General features: G+C 36.6%; 1 long non-coding RNA gene across 4 annotated transcripts in view; it reads left to right on the top strand.

The window, feature by feature from the left end:
• Nucleotides 1-14897, top strand: part of LOC102155303 — a 76980-nt gene extending 62083 nt beyond the window's left edge. Inside the window, exon 6 of one of the 4 annotated variants that reach the window (XR_005366195.1) lies at nt 14409-14897. This is a non-coding gene — a long non-coding RNA (uncharacterized LOC102155303). The remainder of the gene's footprint in view (nt 1-14408) is intronic. The other 3 variants (XR_005366196.1, XR_005366197.1, XR_005366194.1) reach the window with 3 other exon arrangements.
• The last annotated feature ends 1574 nt before the right edge of the window (nt 14898-16471 follow it).

The raw sequence follows: 16471 nt of genomic DNA, 5'->3' as shown, positions 1-16471 counted from the left end.
CTGATGAATCATCAGAAGGCCAATAGAAGACTCACCCTACCCTAGGCTGTGTCACAAAGCCTACGTCATTCCTGTCACTCAGGCGTTTGATCATTTCACATCATCGTAAGAAGGGTGAGGACACTATGATAAGGTGTTTTGGGAGAGACCGTAGTCACATAACCTATTACAGGGTGTTGTTATCATTGTTTTATGTTATCCTTTGGGACTGTGGCTAATCTGTTGCCATGTCTAATTTATAAATTAAACTTTTCAGTTATGTAGGTCACGTGGGTCTGTACCATCCCTGGTTTCAGGCTCTCCTCCATCCACCCCCACTTGGAATATATCCCCTGGGAAAAAGGGAGCAGGGCTGTAGGGATGGTTCTGGCTTTAGTACTTCTTTATCTAGTACCTGTGTTATCTTAAAGCCCTGAAGAGAAGAGCTGAGAGAGACGACAGTGAGTTTTTAATTTCCTCATTTCGTTTTTCCAGACAAGGAAATTGAGATGCAGAGACTTGTCCATGATCTCACAATGAGACAAGTTTGAGGCAGAGACCAGAAGGCAGATTAAAAAAAAAAAATCCAGTATAAATTAAGTATTAGATTAGGGTCAGGTGTACAGTACAGTGATTCAGCAATACTCTATGTTACTCAGCGCTCATCACAGTAACTAATCCCCCTCACCTTCACCCATCCTCCCACCCACCTGCCCTCTGGTATCCATCAGTTTGTTCTCTAAAGTCAAGAGTCTGTTTTTTGGTTTGTCTTTTGTTTTCTTTGTTTTGTTTCCTACATTCCACATTTAGAATTATGTTTTTCTATGGTTTTGTTTTTTTCTCTGACTTATTTCACTTAGCATTAGACACTCTAGACCCATCCACGTTATTGCAGATGCCAAGATCTCATTCTTTTCCATGGCTGAGTAATATTCCAGAAGGCAGATTTTTTTTTTCTTTTTTTTTTTTTTTTTCATTTTCACTTTTGCAATCTCTCTTTGATGATACAGAAAACAGGTCTGTCTGGTAGTTTGAATTATTTGAAATCTGAATGACTGATGTTTCTTAAACATGCTATAATTTATGTATTATAGTGAGTTTTATTCTTCCCTAGTATATGTTAAGCAATTTTACATTAATTCCAAAACTGATTTATGATCTGGGTAGCTTGGGTGACTTTCTTAATCTTTCTAAACTTTCATTTTCTCATGTGAAAGAGGAAGATAATATCAACCTTGCATGGTTGCTTAAAGTTTTAGAGACGATGTATATAAACACTATAGGTACTCAAGATATAGTGGCTAGGGATAAAAAAAAAAAAAACCGCAGCTAATATTCATTGATACATATTATTGTTTAGTACTTTACATGAAATATCTCTTTTGATCACTTAGACTGTTTTGATGAAGATTACCACTTAAAAATATATTTAGCATTGCTCAAAAGCGTGTTCTAATTCATCTTCTGGAGTGTTTACATTCATGTAATCAGAAGAGCCAGTTTTCTGAACCTGAAGCGACAGCGTCCCTGCTAGATAGAGCCTTCCTTGTGTATGATCATTTTGTAGACATCTCTGGATCACCATAGACCCTGCCCCTGATCATGACACTGTATTGCTTTACGTGGAGGTGTATTCGATTCCTATTAGTCTTGTAACAAATCACAAACTTAGAAGTTTAACATAAGACAAATGTGTTATCTTGCAGTCCTACAGATTAGAAGGCCTACACGTGTCTGTCTCGCTCAGCTAGAATCAGAGGGTTGGCTCGGCTGCGTTCCCTCTGGAGTCTCTAGGGGAGAACATATTTCTGTGACTCTTTCAGCTTCTAGAGATTGCCCTGGCTTGTTGGCCCCATTCTTCCATCTTCAAAGCCTGTATAACATTAGGCCATACTTGTCCCAGGCTGTTATCTTTCTGGTTCACTCTCTTCTGTCTCCCTCTCGCATTTTAAAGACCCCCCGAGATTACATAAGGCCCATTTAGATAATTTGGGAACATCTTATTTTAAGATCATGGGACACCCGAGTGACTCGGTGGTTGAGCATCTCCCTTAGGTTCAGGTCGTGGTCCTGGAGTCCTGGGATTGAGTACCACATGGAGTCTTGGGATTGAGTCCCACATTGGGCTCCCCGCGGGGAGCCACTTCTCCTCTGCCTGTGTCTCTGCCTCTCTCTCTCATCGTGTGTTTCTCTCATGAATAAAATAAATAAGTCTTAAAAAAAAGATCAGCTGATTACCGACCTTCATTACACGTGCAACCTTAATTTCCCTTTACCATGTAACATAATGTAGTCACAGGTTCTTGGGATTAAGACACAGACATCTTTGGGTGGGTGGGGGGCATGATTCTGCTAACCACAGGAGAGTGCCTCAGAAGCAGTAGAAGTTGCTAGTTAGGAGCTCGATAATCTTACTTTATGCTCTCCATGGAAGAATCTGATAGCATGGACATGTCCTTCAGCTGCTCGTTTCGTCATCAGTGCTGCTTTGCAAATGGGAGATTTCCTTTTGCCAGCAAAATTGTCTTATATAGCATTTGTGTGCAGCAACATACTTAAGATGTGTTAGTATTATAATCCCTACTATATCTCAACAATTTACCCTCAATGAGACAGTGTGATAGGGGAAAAAACAGTTTTGGGGGGAAGGGTGGGGACTGGGTATCACCCATACTTTACTTTTTTTTTTTTTAATTTATTTTTTATTGGTGTTCAATTTACTAACATACAGAATAACCCCCAGTGCCCGTCACCCATTCACTCCCACCCCCCGCCCTCCTCCCCTTCTACTACCCCTAGTTCGTTTCTCAGAGTTAGCAGTCTTTACGTTCCCATACTTTACTTTGCATGCATCCTGACCCTCGTTGTGGCTAGGAGAACAAGGTGGGAGGCAGATGAGTCTAGGATTGAGTCTCAATGTCAGCTACATGACCTCAGGGCAAGTATTTACCTCTTATAAACTACAGTTAGTTCATATACAAAATGGAAACGTGAGTGCTCTTTTATAGGTTTCTTGTTATGAAATGAAGTAACGCCTGCGAAGTATTTACCATAGTACCTGACTCATAGAGGACCCCATTAGTGTGGGCGACTTGCTAGTTTCATCTCTGTGAAGTTTAGTTCCCTTACCTGCAAGAAAAGTTTGGTTTAGTTTCTTCACCCAGTTCTGATAAGGTGTATAGATTTTAATAGGTACTAAATATCTCTGCTATAAATGCTAGACATCCATTTAGGTTTTTTATTTTTATTTTTGTTTGCGATGGATCAGATAAGGTATATGCTTTTAGGATACTATCCTTTTTACTTTAGGTTGCAAACTTAATGGCATATTTGGTTATAGAACTCTTTTTGATTAAAAACATCTCTACTGGGATGCCTGGGTGGCTCAGCCAGCTGAACATCCAATTCTTGATGTCAGCTCAGGTCTTGATGTCAGGGTCATGAGTTCAAGCCCTGCGTTGGGCTCCATGCTGGGCATGGGGCCTACTTAAAAAAACAATCAAACTACACTATTTCTGTACCAGTTTCCCTTTTCTTCACATTAAATATTATTTATTTGCCTTTCATCTTTGTTTTCTTTATCATTTTGGCTAATAGTTTGTCTAATTAGCCTTACTTATTTTTAAACCAGCTTTTAGTTTTTTTGGACTATTTTTCTTGTTTTTAAACATATCACCAAATTCTGCTTTTATTACTTTATTTCTTATACTTTGTATTTTTTCTTACTGTTCTTCTAATTTCTTGAGATGGGTAGCTAGTTACTGATTTTCACTCTTTTTCTAAAAAAAAACATGCAGTAAAGAGTGTACATTTTCTTCTGAGTATTGCATTAGCCTGTATCTCACAAGTTTTGATATGTAGAATTTTCATTATTAATTATATTTTGAAACTACCATTGTAAGAATTATAATCCATGTATCATTTAGATGTGTTTTTAAAAAATTTCTAAATATATGGGGCTTTTTGCTTTAGCTACCAATCTTACAGTATTTACTCAGTGATTATGGTCTGAATGATAGATATTCTTTGATATTTGTTGAAATTTGTCTTGATTTCTAGTAGAGGGTCAAATTTGGTAAATCCCCTATGTGGGCTTGAAAAAAATGTGCATTCTTAGTTGGTGTATATGCATAACTTGATACACCACATACTGATATTTTGTCCTTGACTTATCAATTAGTAGGAAAAGATTATTAAAATCTCTCACTATGAGGGTGACAAAACATGAGAGACACCTAACTCTGGGAAATGAACAAGGGATAGTGGAGGGGAGGTGGGTGGGGGTTGGGGTGACTGGGTGATGGGCACTAAGTGGGGCACTTGGTGGGATGAACACTGGGTGTTATGCTATATGTTGGCAAATTGAACACCAATAAAAAAAAAAAAAAGATTTGGGTTCAGCTTATATTCGGGCATGAAGAAATCTGGAGTATCTGGTACCTATGCTTTAATAATCTACTTTGTAAATTTAGCATATTTTAAATACATTGCTGTTTATATCCACAAAAAAAATCTCTCACTATGATTATGACATTATTAATTTATTCTTGCATCTCAATTGAGTTTTGCTTGCTATATCTTGAAGCTATTTTGATAGGTATAAACAAATTTGTAATTTTTTTGTCTTGAAATTTTGTTAAATTATTAATGCTTTCAATATATAATGACCTTCTATATTTCAAAATACCTTTTGGCCCTAAATTGCATTTTGTCTGCTATTAATCAGGAACTACAGTTTTTGTTTACTTGTTTGTTTTTGGGCCAGATATCTTTTTGCTCCCATTACTTTCACTGTGTCTTTGTATTTTAGGTGACCCTCTTTTAAATATGTGTAAGTGAATTTTTTTGTTTATTCAACCTTTGAGTTTGTAACTGATCTGTTTTTATCTTCATCGAAAATTGTGTTTTGTAATTGAGATATATTTGACATATAACATATGTTTTCAGGTTTACAAGGTGATTTAATATTTATATATATTGCAAACTGATCATCATAAGACTAGTTAACATCCATCATCACATAGTTACACTGTTTTTTCATGAAATGAGAACTTTTAAGATCCATTCTCTTAGTAACTTTCAAATATACAAAACAGATTGTTAACAGAGTCGCCATGCTGTATATTACATCCCTAGGACTTATTTATTTGATAATTGGAAGTTTGTACCTTTGGCCACCTTCACCCGTTTTGCCCATCCATCTGTCCACCACCTCTGGCAATCAGCAATTTGTTCTCTGTATCTGTGAGCTTTGTTTTGTTTTGTTTTGTTTTGTTAGATTCCAGATATAAGTGAGATTACTTTATATTTGTCTTTCTCTAACTTATTGCACTTAGCATAATGCCCTCACAATCCATCCGTGTTGTCACAAATGGCAAGATTTCCTTCTTTTTTTATGGCTGAATGATATTCCATTGTATATGAAAATCTTCTTAACTGGAGAATTGGGTTCTTTTGTATATGCTTTTGTTAATGGTGTTTGGGGATTTATTTCTTCTTTTTATACGTTTGCTTTCCTCTTTGACAGATTAAACTGTAAGTGGTGGAAATCATGTACATAGAAAGGACTGTAGAAGCCAATGGGATGGATTGATACAAATGAGGGTCCAAGAGTTTGACAAGCAAAGGCAGAGCTTAGAGGAAGGCTGAATAAGCCAGAGAAAGAGATCACAAGGAGAGATAAATTCTGACCAGAAAGACAGAGAGAGGATCTGGAAAGGCAATGTCTTAGGGTTGAGTAGTTGAAAAAGTCTAGGTAGGAGTGGATTGTCGGTAATACCAGATTCTATGAAAGGTGATTAATTTGTTAGAAGATTGTGGAAGTGAATGTTTCCATGGAATAGTAGGGACAAAAGTTTTGTGGGCACAGAAAAGGCCTGATACAGCATATAATCTTAGAGTGAAAGATTTATAAGGATAGGGACAACTTCAGGATGGGAAAAGATACCTATCAAGATGTGGGAGCCTTGATGCAACAGAACAGAGGTCCCTGATGAATCAAAGTCTTCAAGGTAATAAAAATCTCTGCACTTTCTTCTGATGTGGATTTCTTTTCAAGAGTCTACATAGAGACTGCACAGATTACATGCCTAATTACGAGTTGTAAGAAATGCAATATAAATGACGAGGGTGTCTCAATAGGCAGTGCTGATGAATCCATTAATTTGGATATCATTGATCAAGCACTGTGAAGTTAATCCTGCAATGTGGGTTAGATCAGAGCATACATTAATAAACGCACTTGCGCTTGACCTATAAAATGAATTATCAACATGTCCCATAGGGCCGTGAAACCGGTGAGCTCTCTGAAGAATCATCACTATCACTAAGCCATTTTAAAGGCCTGGGTTTAGATTTTCATTAGGAGAAATATCTCTGAATGTCTTTCCTAATGAAAACCAAGTGCCTAATTTTTGCTAAAACAGACTCAGGGCAATTATTAAAGTTTTTGCTCTTAGAGTGAAAATAAAGTAATTTTACTTTACCTGTACCTTTTGTCACCTTTCCTTTGGGAAGTGACTGCAATTACCAATTTATTTAGCAAATATTTATTAAACAGTGCTGACAGCGTGGCACTCATCCTAAATGACACTAGCTTATCACACAGATTTAGGAGGAGCTATTTACATTTTATTTAGGAAAAGAATACTTAACTAGGCTGTACTTCATCTAGGTATCTTAAATAAAGCACTATTTCAGGATAAAGAGTAATTACCCACATTGCTGAAAGTTTTGACTGTTCAGAAAAAGCTCTGTTCATTTTCTCCTAGAACTCTGAGAATAGGATATTGAGAAAAACAATGTTAAAAGGTGGCTGGATACCTTTTGAGATGGCTCCCTTCAGAAAAGAGGATTTTGCTTTCTGTAAGAAAAATCCTTTTATAGAATCTTTGCTTATGAAAAGTGAATGATTTCCCCCTAGTCCACCTAGATATTGGGGAAAGTGCTTTATTTACTTTACATAATAAAATAATAAGAATTTGGCAGTTGTCTCCTGGCAACTCAAGAAGGAGTTGTATTAGAGCTTGAGCACTATTCAGAGAAGAGGAAAGATGGAGTTAGAGTCTTATAGAAAGAGAACATGGCTGGGGCGCCTGGGTGGCCCAGTGGTTGAGCATCTGCCTTGGCTCAGGCCGTGATCTCAGGGTCCTGGGATTGAGTCCCCCCACAGGGAGCCTGCTTCTCCCTCTGCCTATGTCTCTGCCTTTTTCTGTGTGTTTCATGAATAAGTAAATAAAATCTTAAAAAAAAAAAAAAAAAAAAAGAGAACATGGCTGAAGGTCAGGGCTGAAGGGATAAAGAGAGTTGTTAAGAGGTTACTTATGGTAGAATGATTGGATGTATTTATGATATAAAACATTCTACTCGAAGTTGGTTTCTGATCTGTGTATAATCTAATTTTTTTCCATAATCTTTAATAAAAGTCAATTTTACACAGCAGCCCTTATTTAATGGTGCTTTTAGTAATGAATGATGAGGAGCTCTCCCATGCTTGTGACAAAGTAGAAATGGAGACTTCACCTTGAGCTCAGAGGGCAAGGAGGGCAATTTCAATTTCAGAAGGAATAGGAATTGCATAGAGGAAACCCTTTGGGAACACATGGGAGTATTGTGGAGGGTCTAGTCTTCTCATGGAAAACAGAATGGAAGCAGAGTGATCTTATTTACAAAAACATGGTTCCTGGTTCCTGGATGCCAGAGAACTTGATGATAGCTGGCTTACACTAGAAATGCTGATAGCAATGTCAGTTGATCATGAGAATTTGCTCACTCCAAGCAGCCCACGGGAAAAAAACAACCAACCAACCAACCAACCAACCAACCAACCAACCAAACAAACAAACAAAAACAGACCTTGAAACTGTTAGGATTTGAATTGGAAATAACAGATTTTTTTCAAAAAGGTAAGTGAACACATTCTATTTCAACGTAAATGCCATTCCAATATTAACATTTTCCTGTGTAGTTAGCACTTCTTTTTCAAGCCATTTTCAGCTGTAGAGAAACTTTAATAGGTCAAATCATGTTCTATACAGTAAAAATAGTTTAATTCTTTTGAGAACTTTAGTAGCTTGTGGTCCAAAGGAGGTCAGACTATATCTTAACACCTGCTTTGCATTCTCAATAGCTTTTAGCAAAAGATTCTCATGCAGAATGTACACCCAGTCATTGAGGTTACCATTTGCTGAACACAGTAATAATGACTTCCAATGGGAATTATTATTATTTTGATAGTTTTTTTTAAGCTAGTGTTTCTCCTGATATAAAAAACCATGCAACCATATAAGAGAAAGTTAGGAAGCCACAATGTGTCAGATAAAACTTGGGAGGAGAATCACAGAACAGTTAAGAAGGACCAGGCTTTGGAGTTAAACTGGGCAAGTTGAAATACTGGCTCTGTCTCTCACCTATTGTGACTCTGGATAACTTACTCATTCTCCTTGCTCCTCATTTTAAAAAAAAAATCTATACAATGAGAGGATTAAATTAACTGGCACGTGGTAAGTGCTTAATAAATGCTAGCTTCCATAGAAGGTGATTCTCGATGCTATCAACCAAGTCACCTATCCATGTAACACCCATTGTTACCTAGCCTGTGCTAGGATCTGTTAGACTATGGAGACACAGAAGAGGAAACACTAACCCCATTCTTTTAAGGCTTCATAGGCTTTAGAGTTTTGGGGGGAGCCTCGGGCTAAGACTCATTCTTCTGTGACTGTATAACCAATAAGAAATAGGAGAGAATGAATTGGGATCCAAACTTTATCCTTAGAAGCTCAACATTTCCAAAACATGGGGTGTGGTAGAGAGAAATAGGAAAATGGGGTATCCCAGATTCACCTATCATTCCTTTATAGACTGAGCAGCGGAGGGAACCCTTCCTTCCGGGCTGTGAGGAAGACCTTGCCAAGGTCTTCCATGGGCTAGCTTCATGAAGGCAGGAAGTAGATGAGAAAACATCTGTTCTCGTGAAGAATCAAGACTGAGAGAGCATGGAAAGGGCACCTTTCCCAGTCTGATTCAAAAGAACTTCACCCCAGTGTGGGTGGGTCTTGGTCTAATCCCACCATCATAATAAAAAATTCCTTTTGTAGCCTCATAAATGTGCATATGTGTGCAGTTTTAAATTCAAGAGGATGGATTTTGTATTAAAGGAATCTCCATTCATGTTTATTAATGGAGAGGTTGTAGAGCAGGACTGGTGTTTGTTTCATTTATTTAGCACTTGTGACAAGATGGCTCTGGGCCTGGCTGGTGCGAGGGCATTGCTTTATTGATTAAATAATGTGATGAAAGGGAATGGTGCTTATGTGTTGAGAGATTATTGCCAGAGACACTTGGCCAACAAAGTGCTGAAAGGAGAGCAGTGTGACACTTTCACTGTAAGTAATTAGCAGCCAGTTGGAACTGAAACACAGTATCCTGGGGAAAGTTCCAGTTAATGCTGCAGGTTTGCATTTTTGAAGGCATGCGGAATCATACATTTTGTTTCCCAGTTGAGCTCATTTTTTTGACTCTGAATAATTAAAAATAAACATCTGAAACTACAGTGACATAAAACAATATATTTGAAATGGCACAAAAGAAAACAGTCCACTTTTACAGAAAAGGGTCACAGTTCTATTCTCGGGAATCATATACAAAACAGTAAAAAATTTCAAACAGTGCATTTATTACATTACTTTATTGTGGTTCTAAAGAAAGTCTACAATTCTTAGAGATGTTTTAGGATCTGTGTGAAGTGGATGTATTTGTTCACGCCTTTATGGGAGAAAACAGGGCTGGACTACTCATGAGTATAACCTGAACTTATCTATTGGCCTATGGATTTGAAAGATATTTTGCCAAGAAAGATGGTGATCTCTGAGAACCCAAGGCAGTAGTGGATTTACTTCACGTGATGGCGTTGGGGTTTACTCTCTGCCTTGAGTACATGGTCTAATCGACTGGAAAGGGATGCATGGAGCATTAGGGGCTCCTCTTGACAAACTGACGTATATCCCACCGTTTCTGTTCCACCATGGACTAGATCTATCGTAATCAAAACAGAGTATTTTTTCTAACGTTCTCTTCTTCATTCTTTATCTTCTTTCTTTCTCTCTTTTTCTTTCTCTGCTTGAATTCTTTATTTCCCTTCTCCTTTTTTTCCCTCTCTCTCTCCTCTCTAGTAAATAGTTAAAACAAGGACTCTGGAGGCTGTCTTCTTGTTTCCAAATCCTGGTACTTTGACATATTAGCTATGTGACCTTGGGAAAACCACTTGATCTTTCTGTGCCTCAGTTTCCTCATTTGTAAAATGGTTATAAAGGTAGTATCTAGAGCATAGGATTATTATAAGGATACATGTTGAAAATATTGAAGTCATTCTTGACACATAGTAAATGCTATTATACTTCATATATTTTTATATACTAATAAATACTCTGATTTGATTCCCACTGACTCAAAAAATATGTACTGGTTCCCTAAGATCTACACAATCATACAAGGGGTTCAAGGTGGGTGTTCAATTGTTTGGCTATAAACTGTCTTTCGAAAGTTTTTTCACAGCATGCTTCACATACTCCATGTTCTGGTCACTCACTACCACCTGAATTTGCCATATATTTTCCTACTTCTCCAAACTACTCACTCAGCCAGAAATGGCTTCATTTCTTCTTGTTTTCTGACACTCAGAAGCTGAACACTTATGTTTTTTATTATTTATCTAAAGAGATTGAATACTACAAGTACATTAAAAGTTTCCTGTGTTGACTGTTCTCATTTAATAGGGTTGTGGGAAGCCAAATAATAGCTCCCCTCTCCCAAATGTCTGCATCCTAATTCCTGGAGCTAGTGAAAGTTACCTTACATTGCAAAGACTTTGCGGATGAGATTAGGATTGTCAGATGGGAAGATTATTTGGATTATTCACATGGCCCCAAGTGCAGTCACAGGTGTCATTATAAAGAGAGAGGAAGGGAGATTTCACACAGAAGCTAAGGCACCTGTGACTGTAGAGGCAGAGTTTGGAGTGATGTAGTCACAAATCAAGGACCACCAGCAGCCACCAGAAGTTGGAAGAGGCAGTGAACAGATTCTCCCTTAGAGTCTTCAAAGGGAGCATGGCCCTGTCTACACCTTGATTTTAGCTCTGTAGGACTTATTTTAGACTCTGGCCTCCAGAAGTATAAGAGCGTGAATTTATGTTGTTGTTAGCTACAAGTTTGTGGTGATTTGTTACAGCAGCCTCACGAAACTACGACGGTAGTATTGCGGTCTACTATTTTATTTCCAACATTTTCCTTCATTTATTTTTTAAAGTCATATAGAGTAAAATTCACTGTTTTTGGTGTACAAGTCCTTGAGTTTTGACAAATTAATAGATTCGTGTAATTACTACCACAATCAATATATAGAATAGTTACGGAAGAACAACAAAGCTGGAGGCATCGTACTATCTGATTTCAAACTATGTTGCAAAGCTATAGTAATCAAAACAATATGATACTATCATGAAGACAGACACATAGATTAAAGGAAGAGAATAGAGAGCCCAGAAATAAATCCATGCATATACGGTCAAATTAATTTATGGTAAAGAGGCCAGGAATATGTAATGGAATGCAAAAGAGTGAAACTAGACCCCTATCTTACACCATACACAAAAAATAAACTCAAAATGGATTAAAGATGTGAGTGCAAAATCTGATATAAAAGTCATAGAAGAAAATGTGGGTGGTAGGCTTTTTGACATCAGCCTTGGCAATGATTTTTTTTTTTTTTTGATGGGGGGATCTGATACCAAAAGCAAAGGCAATAAAAGCAAAAATAAACAAGAGGGATTACATCAAACTAAAAAGCTTCTGTACAACGAAGGAAACCACCAACAAAATGAAAAAGACAACCTATAAAAGGGAGAAAATACTTGGAAGTTATATACCTGATAAGGGGTTAATGTAAAAAATAAATAGAAAACTCCCACAGTTCAACTTCAAAAAAAAACAAAATAAAAACAAACAAAACCCCCAAAACAAATCTGATTACAAAATGTACATGGGAACTGAATAAACATTTTTCCAAAGGAGGAACAAATGGCTGCAAGGTCGGTGAAAAGATCATCGACATCACTAATCATCAGGGAAATGCACATCAAAACCACGGTACGCTATTACCTCACATCTGTTAGAATGGCAGTCATCAAAAAGTCAAGAGGTAAGTGTTAGCCATGATGTGGAGAAGAGGGAACCCTTCTGTACTTTGATGGGAATGGAAATTGGTGCAGCTGTTATGGAAAACAGTATGGCAGTTCCTCAAAAAATTAAAAGTGGAACTACCGTATGATCTGCAATCCCCCTTCTGAGTACATATTAAAAGGAAAAGAAAACAGGGTCTCAGAGAGAAATCTGCACTCCCATACTAATTGAGTCTATCAATGCATGAATGGATAAAGAAGATACGGTACATATATATGTTGGAATATTATTCAGCCGTGGGAAAGGAGATCTTGTCATTTGCAACAACACGGATGGACCTTGATGGTGTTGTGCTAAGTGAAGAAGGCAGATGGAGAACAGTAAATACCCCATGACATCACTTCTATATGAAATCTAAATACAAAGTCAGATTCATAGAAACAGAGTGGAAAGTGGTTGCCAGGGGCTGGAATATTGGGAAAACGGTGAATAGTTACTAAAAGAGCCTTCAGCTATAAGATGAATAAATTCTGAAGATCTAATGTACAACATGGTAGAAGAAAGTTTTTCATAATATGTATGTATATGAAATGACCATGTCGTGGACTTGAATTATAATATTTTTTGGTCGATTATACCTCAATAAAGTAGAAATTTAAAAAAAAATTAAAAAATATAGAGAGAGAACAGTTCTAACACCTACTGCCATGCCCCACTAATTGTCCTTGTGCTACTCCTGTGTAGTCAAATTCTTCCCACACACTTAAACCCTGGCAACCATGGAACATGGTTCATGTTCCATGGAACATGGATCATTATAATTTTGCATTTCCCAGAATGTCATATAAATGGATTTATTCAATATGCAGTTTTTTTTTTTTTTAAAAAAAAAAGATTTTATTTGGGGCACCTGGGTGGCTCAGTCAGTTAAGCATCTGCCTTTGGCTCAGGTCATGATCTCAGTGTCCTGGGATCAAACCCCACGTCAGGCTCTCTGCTCAGCAGGGAGTCTGCTTCTCCCCTCTACTTCTCACTCTCCCTCTGTACTCTTCCTCTCTCTCTCTCTGTCTCTCAAGTAAATAAGGAAAGAAAAATCTTTTAAAAAAAGAAAAAAAGACTTTATTTATTTATTCATGAGAGACACAGAGAGAGAGGCAGAGACATAGACAGAGGGAGAAGCAGGCTCCCTATGGGACTCGGTCCCAAGACTCGGGATCACACCCTGAGCCGAAGGCAGACACTTAACTGCTGAGGCCACCCAGGCATCCCCAATATATAGTTTTTTGAGTCTAATTCTTTCACTTCACATAAGCATTTGAAATATATCTCATGTCATTGCGTGTATCAATAGTTTGCTCCTCTTTATCACACAATAGTATTCCATTCCACAACTAGTTTATTCATTCCTTGAATGAGGAACATTTGAGTTGTTTGCAGTTATTAGTAATTATGGGTAAAGTTGATATAAATATTCATAAAAAACTCTTTGTTTTTATTTCACTTGGGTAAATATCTATGAGCGGAATCTGTGGGTTGTATGGTAAACGTATGCTTAACTTTATAAGAAACCACCAAACTGATTTCCAAATGTCTGTACTACTTTCTATTCACAATGACAATGTGTTAGAGTTCTACTTGCTTTTCATCCTTTCTAGTACTTGGCATTGTCATTTAGAAATTTTTTTAGGGGCGCCTGGGTGGTTCAGTCGGTTAAACGACTGACTCTTGGTTTCAGCTCAGGTCATGATCTCAGAGTTGTGAGATGCAGCCCCCATCAGGCTCAGCACTGGGGGAGGGGCCTGCTTAAGATTCTCTCCCTCTCCTTTTGCCCCCTACTCACGGGCTCTCTCTCTCTATTTCTCAAATAACAAATAAAATAAAAATAAAAATCTTTTTATATTTTATTTTTAGCCATCCTAATACTTCCATGTAGTGGTAGCTCACTGTGGTTTTTATTTGCATTTCTCTAATGACTAAGTATGCTAAGCATATTTTTCATCTGTGCTTGTTTTCCATCCGAATGCTTTATTTGATGAGATGTCTAATATTCTATACACTGTTCTAATTGAGTTATTTTTAAAATTTTGAGTTTTGAGAGCCCTTTGTATATTCTAACAGAAGACTTTTGTCAAGTATGTGATCTATAAATATTTTCCCCTAGTTGGTTGTTTTCCCATTCACTTAATGGTGTCTTTTGTAGGAACAAGCTGTAATTTGGGTGGAGTCTAACTTATAATTTCCTTTTTTTTTCAGATCATGGTGTTGGTGTCAAGAGCTCATTGCCTCATTAAGAGTCACAAAGATTTTCTCCTACATTTTCTTCTAAAATTTTCATAGTTAATGTTTCACATTTAAATTTATTATTCATTTTGAGTTTATTTATTTTTTTGTATAAAGTGTGCGCTTTTTTTTTTCACGTTGATGCCCATTTGTTCCAATTGTTGAAAAAACTATCCTTTCCCCATTGAATAGTTTTGTCAAAATAAAGTTGGCCTTATTTGTGTGTCTACCTCTGGATTCTCTGTTTTATTCTGTGAATCCCCGTGTCCATCTTTTTGCCAATATGATGTTGTCTTGACTTCTGTAGGTTTATAGTAAGTAATAAAATCAAATTTTATTTCATTATTTTTCCACCTTTGTTCTTTTCCAAATTTTTTTGACAGTTCTAACTCCTGTGCCTTTCCACATATATTTTAGTATTAGCTTGTTGGTGTCTACACAGAAGGCTGGTAGTTTTAACTTGGATTTCATTGTATCTATAGGTCAATTTGGGAAGAGTTGACATTTTAACAATATTTAGTCTTCCCCAACTTGTTTTTTTTAACTTCGATAAATAAGTCAGCATTTAAATTTATTTTTGTGGTCACTGGTTGTTTAGATATTTCCATGTTTTTCTTATTTCTTTGTCCATCATTACCTCCTACAATCTATGCTGTGCTTCTCTATTCAGTTTCCTTGCTTCTAAAGCCTTCTTTATTGTAATCGTTTGCAAGTAAAATGAGTAATTCTGGGAAGTGGCAAACTCTTTTAGTATTTTGTAAGATATCTTTATATCATTTTTACTCTTACATAATAAATTAGCTAGTTATAAAATTGTAGAGTAATTTTTCCTCTATGCATTGATATATCTCTTCAAAGACCATTCTCTAATACAGTTTTTAAAAATGTTATTAGTCTGACAGTTTTTCCTTTTTTTGTTTGTTTGTTTTTGCTTTGTTTTGGTGTTCTACATTGTCATCATGCTGTTTAGACATAATTAAAAAATTTTTTTCTTGCTTCAGACTCATGATTTAGGAATTTGTGGAATTATGTCTTTAATCAGTTCTGGGAAACTCTTGGTCATTATCTCTTCAGGAATGCTTTGCTTTCTTTCTCCAAATTACCCTATACACACGTGCACTTGCAGTCTTTCCATATTTTCCATTTCTATAGAGGATTGTCTGGGCAATTTCTTTAGACCAGTGCTTCAGTTTACTAATTATTTTGTTATTTTGTCTGTTTTTATCATATCTATTGGTTTATATTTTACCATAGTTTTCTATTTCTAGAAGTATTGGTTATTTAAAAAATCTCATCCATTTTTCTTGGTGTTTTGTTCTTAGGGCTTTTTATTCCTTCTTTTTTGTGTTTATCATTTTGCATTAATTTTTTGAGATATTTTAAAGCAGCTGTATTATATATTTTCTCTAGGTTCTTTTCCTGTTGCATATGCTGTCTGCTGTCAGTCATGTGGCTTTTCTGTAGGTGAGTTCTGCAACTGTTCTTTGGAAAGTAATAATTGGGAGAGCTTTATAGTTGTTGGGATATCATCTCTCTGGGATCAATTTTTATATAATTTTCTGGTCTTTGGACACAAAATCTATACAATGTGAAAGCTTTGATTTCACAGAGGAGTACCCCCCCCCCCAAATATCCTATGCTAGAGTATAGATATTTTTTTTCTTTTCCATTTGTTCTTACTTCCTTCCACCTATCATTCCTCCTCCCAGTAGCCCCATAGCATTGAATCAGCTCTCCATGGTGAATGCTCTTTGTTTATGGAGCTGAGAATTTTCCTTTATTTTCTTAGACGCTCAAGTATTTATTTCAAACATTTTGTTGTTAAATGCTTAGATCTTGTTAATTCTTGTCAATTCACTGTTAGTAGGGTCTGCCACCTTGCTGTAAGAAATCCTGTAGATTATCCAAGTAATGGATATCTACCACTCTTTCAACCTAAGTACTATTTCTTATGGATTTTATTTTTTCCAGAATACCTAGTATAGTATTTATGTGTAGTAGTTGCCAAAAATTTCTTGTGGAAGGAATGAATAAAA

Source organism: Canis lupus, chromosome 10 (genome assembly GCF_011100685.1).
Source record: "Canis lupus familiaris isolate Mischka breed German Shepherd chromosome 10, alternate assembly UU_Cfam_GSD_1.0, whole genome shotgun sequence".
Lineage (NCBI taxonomy): Eukaryota > Metazoa > Chordata > Mammalia > Carnivora > Canidae > Canis > Canis lupus.
Note: the sequence above shows the minus strand (reverse complement) of the source record. Positions and strands in the feature narration are given on the sequence as shown.